Source organism: Palaemon carinicauda, unplaced genomic scaffold, assembly GCF_036898095.1.
Source record: "Palaemon carinicauda isolate YSFRI2023 unplaced genomic scaffold, ASM3689809v2 scaffold446, whole genome shotgun sequence".
Taxonomy (NCBI): Eukaryota; Metazoa; Arthropoda; class Malacostraca; order Decapoda; family Palaemonidae; genus Palaemon; species Palaemon carinicauda.
The window spans coordinates 127,835-133,402 of NW_027171702.1; positions in this window are offsets into that span (position 1 = coordinate 127,835).

Sequence of the window (5,568 nt, forward strand, 5' to 3'; positions counted from 1 at the left end):
AAGGGTTCTAATTCTTAAGGGTAAAAAAGTGTATGTCACTGTCCCTTTTTATTTCTAACTCTGGGGTAAGGATGACTGATCCCTCAATCTGAATATTGAAGAAATACTATTCTTTCAATATAGGAGCGGTACCAGCAGAAGCTCACCAAGGGTACATAAGATATGTTAGAAATAACTACTGTATAATCATACTATAGTTTTCTATTTGCAGCATATGCTATGTTGCAAATTACTGGCTACTGTATAATTATGTATAAAGTAGTTCAGCCATCGTTTTGCCTTTGTGGCAAGCATCTGATGGCACAGTCCAGCTGGCATGATGCTAACTGGACTAAGAAAAATAAAAGACATCTATTTTTGTATCCCACCCAACCTATTTGCTGTGACCTCCCTTACAATATTAAATCATAGAGTTTCCTGATCAGGGAGACTCAAGATAAGGGTTCCACACTTTAAGGCTTAGGAGTGTAACACCCCAGCCATTGAAATATTTAATATTGTAAGGTGATCTAAAAAACTGATTTCTAATCAGAATATTGAAGAAGTTATATTCTCTCAATATAGGATTGGGCTCAGCAAATACAGGGGTAGGGATACCCAAGATATATTGGAGATAACTACTATCATAATATATACAGTAGTTTTTTATCTGCAGTATATCCTACACTGCAAATATACCGACTACCTGTATAAACAAATACTGTAGATCAGCCGGCATAGCTAGTTCTTGCCGGCACATACAGCATGATAGCTAAAAGTGAGAGAGATAGCATGGAGTGAAGGCTACCTATTACTGTGTATACAGTAATTAAGGATGTAAAGTCTAATTTTACTGCCTTTCCCCAGAAATAAGGTTCAAATGGAAGGGGAGAATGTAACATTCAGGCTTCCATCCAGTCATAGTACTATTTCCCGCAAAGTGCTGCCGACACACTGCCGGCAGGCTAGCCTCCGGCAGTACTAGTACAGTCGTCATGCTGCCGGCTGAGTCAGCACCTATCTGTGGCGGTCTGGCCGGCGTTACTCCGGCAATAGAACTTGTGGTTAGCAGTTCAAGGGAGAACTGAAGAACCTTAGAGACTGAAGAGACTTTCCATTCCCAGTCATCATGGCTGCCGCCAGCCGCTGACAGCCGTCATGGCTGCCGGCAATTGGCATGGCTACTAGCAGTATGTATCGCCGCCACCAGCCGTCATATCCGCCGACAGATGAAAGACACATGGTCGCCGGCAACCAACTTGGCCGCTGGCAGGTGTCATGGCTGCATGCAGCTGTCATAGCCGCCAGCATCCAGACAACGGCAGTGGGGAGGGAGTCTGGCCGTCACCGGCAACTCACCAGCATCGGTAAGGTTGCAGGATACCGATACCATGAAAGGACAGAGGGGGAGGAAAAAGGGTCCTATAGGAGGTGTGGTAGGAGCTGGCAATTTTGCCAGACCTAAACACCTTAAAGAAACTCTGTTTCAGTATCGGCACCATCCCAGGCAGCAGGAGAATCATCTATTCTCCAGCCTAGGGTGTGCCAATACAGTTAAGGGGATGGCAGCAGTGCCACCTCCTCTCAACAAGGGAGAAACAGAGTTCCAGTGCCACGCCATCCTAGGCCTAAGAAGATACTACACTTCAGCCTAGGATCAGCGAGCATAGGAGTAGTCTACTTGGCCACAGGGAGAAGATGGCGGCATCATACAACCACTTCAGGTGTAGCCTAGGGAGGGATAGCCTCCTATGCCGGCAGCTTAGCTGGCAGGGGAATGACTATTCACCCTGCCAGCCGACTGCCGACACAAGACTAAATACTCTGATCTCCTGACCGAATCCCAAAACTTGCCATCTGTAGCTAAGGGACGAGATAGAAAAACCCTAGGTTAGTCATGCCTGAATTAAAAATTCAAGGCCGACCCATTAGGGTTGTAGCCAAAGGCTACACTCAGAGGGAAGAGGGATTACCCTTAAATCTCTAATAGAGACGAATATCGGTTATATAATATTCCAGGAGATATCTATCTCCAATGAATTGATAACCAGTACACAAGGGTAACCGGGGAATGTCGAAAGTATATGTTGCCTAGGTTAGGTTACCTACGCAAGGCGAGATCTCGGTTACCTATACAGTGAACCCTCGCTACTTCGCGGTTCGACAATCGCGGATTCACCACTTCGCGGGGTTTTTCCATAACCCATATATATATACATATCGCGGATTTTCCGGAAAATTCGAAAATACCGCGAAATCTGAAGACCCCCAAATACGATATTTTGTTACCTGTAATTCCATTAATACTGTAATTAGTAATATCTGCTCTTACTGATTGTTCATTGCATTACATATGATATATAATTCAGCACAGAAAGAAATAAAACACGAAAAGAGAATGTGATCATACGATAATTCAGTACGTAGTAAAATTAAATCGAACATGAAACGCAAATCAGATGCAGTCATACCATATTAGAATGGTGTGTACTGTAATGGATGTGCTTCTTTTCCATGAATCTTTTGTATGTATACGTACGTAGTACAGTACTGCATCCAATAATATTCTTTGTTGCAAAAATCACATTTCGAATAAGCGTACGAGAGAGAGAGAGAGAGAGAGAGAGAGGCGTAAAATAGCGTACGTAAAGTGTGTATTATTATTATTGTTATTATTATTATTATTGTTGTTGTTGTTAATAAAATCATTATTGTTATTATTATTATCATTATTATTATTATTATTACTGTACAGTATTATTATCATTATTTATTATTATTACGGTATTGTACTTAATCTACGTACGTTCAGTATGCGCGGGGCATCTTCTATGAGTAGGTAACCAACGCATCATAGTACTGTAAGACGGGTTGTGATTGGTTCAAGCGCTGATAGATGACGAATCAGAACTCAAGTTTTGTTATCTAGCCTGTGATTGGTGTTTTGCCCGCATCTTCTACCCGCAGCATCAAAGTTCTCGCGGGGCTGGATCGTTCACTCTCTGTTACCGCGTATCGCTGAGTAGACGTTCTTAAGTTTGTGAAGTTTAATCTGTGCTGTGTGCGACCTTTTTAAGTTGAACTTTTTGTTACAGTACTGTACGTAAATCCTACTGTAATGGCTCCCAAGCGTTCTGCTTCTCTTAAGGCTGGTAGTGAGCCTAAACGCCACCGAAGGATGATGACGATAGCTGAGAAGGTAACGCTTCTCGACATGTTAAAAGATGGTAGAAGTTACGCGGCCGCCATTTTGGCATTAACGAATCCACCGTTCGCTATATCAAAAAGGACGAGGCGAACATTAGAAAGACGGCTGCAATCACCTTTAGCAGATCAGCGAAGCGAGTCGTTACAACGCGTAATAAAACGATCGTACGCATGGAAGGTGCTTTAGCTGTGTGGATTGCCGACTGCCGGAAGAAGAACATAGCGTTGGATACGAACACCATCCAAACAAAGGCTTTGAGTTTATATGAGAATTTTGCTGCAAAGGAACCTAAAGACGACGACGGCAACCATGCTGAAGATGATGATGATGCAGATGATCCTCAACCAGGGACATCCACTGATTCCAAGCCTCAGAAATGTTTTTCCGCAAGCAAAGGATGGTTCGCGAAGTTTCAGAAATGCTTCGCCCTGAAAAGCGTTTCCCTGCATGGGGAGTCTGCTTCCGCTGACACTGCCGCTGCTGAAACTTACGTGAACCAGACGTTCAAGAATATTATCGCCGAAGGTGGATACAAGCCGGAACAAGTCTTTAATATGGATGAGACTGGCTTGTTTTGGAAGAGAATGCCGTCGCGAACTTTCCTGTTCAAAGAGGAAGCCAAAGCCTCTGGCTTTAAGGCATTCAAGGATCGCATTACCCTCGTGATGTGTGGCAATGCTGCTGGATTTTTGTTAAAGCCGGGGCTTATTTATAAGTCGAAAAATCCTCGCGCTTTGAAAAATAAAAATAAGAATCTCCTTCCCGTGTACTGGATGCATGATCAAAAAGCATGGGTTACGAAGATGCTGACCTCCAACTGGTTCCACCAGTGTTTTATCCCGCAAGTCAGTAAATATCTCTTAGAGAAGGGCTTGCCATTCAAGATCCTTCTCCTTAAGGATAACGCTGGTGGACACGCAACTGACCTGTCGCATGAGGGCATTCAGGTTGAGTTCCTGCCACCCAACACCACGTCATTAATTCAACCGATGGACCAGGGGGTTATCAGGGCGTTCAAGGCCCTCTACACGAAGAATACCTTGGCGGACCTCGTTGCGTGTGTGGATGCTGCCCAAGATGATGAGGATGAAGATTTCAACTTGAAGGCGTACTGGCGGCAGTACACCATAGCCACGTGCCTACAGAATATTCAGAAGGCACTTCAAGAGATGAAACCTGCAACCGTGAATGCGAGCTGGAAGAAGTTGTGGCCTGATATTGTTTACGACGACAAGGGATTTACTCCGTCGGAAATCCAACACTCTGCAATACGGAAATCTGTGCAGTTGGCTGCCATAATTGGAGGTGACGGGTTTGGCGACATGACGACTGAAGACGTCGACGAGTTGTTGGACTGCCATTCCCAGCCCCTAACTGACGCAGACCTCGAAGACCTGACGAAATCGGCAAGTGAGGAAGAGAGTGATACCCAGGAAGAGACCCAAGAAAATGTCGAAGAAACGGGCTTAACATTAGAACGGCTTGCCAAGTTCTGCAACCATATCAAGGAGGCGAAAGAAATGTTACAAGAGTGGGACGAGGATATGGTTCGGTCTATGCAATTCTCCAACAAGGTCGATGACATCATGACTCCCTACAGGATGCTCTTAGAGCGAAAAAAGAAGCAGCGGCAGCAACTTCCGATCACAATGTTTTTCCAGCCTCGCAAAAAAGAGCCAGTTCCTCCTGCTAGTACGCCTTCGGAAGAAATTGAAGAAGTTGAAGAGGTGTCCCAGGAAAAGACACCTCCGTCTGAAGAGACGTAAAATACTATCATTGACTGCACAGTAGAACACATCATCAGCTTCATCATCATCATTTCTACTGTGCAGCAAATTCATCGCCATCACCATTCAAGTTTTTCTTCAACTTCTTTCGTGGTGAGTACAGTAACAATCTTTATTTTTTACTTTAATATTCTTACTGCCTGTTTTATAGTTTAGTAATGTACGTACTGTATGCATTAAGTTAAAGGGAAGGTTTTAAAAGTCTACATGTTGTAACCTATCATATTTTTTTTGTTTAAAATTTACATTTACGTACGTAAAACAATCTCTCTCTCTCTCTCTCTCTCTCTCTCTCTCTCTCTCTATCTCTCTCTCTCTCTCTCTCTCTCTCTCTCGTAAATTGTTTTCCTGCTTTGCTACGTACAATACTGTATAATTTATATTTGTAAGGTAACATATTTTGTAAATGCTTTTACTGTAGATACTGTATGTACTGTATCATTATTTATCACTATCATCATGCGCGTTAAATGCCTTGTTTGTTCTGAGCGTGGTTGTTTACTGAGCGTACACGCCGTCGTTTCAGGCGGCGTCATAAAGAAAAACATTTCATTTGGAAGTCCTAAGAAAAATACGTAAACTAAAATATTGGTA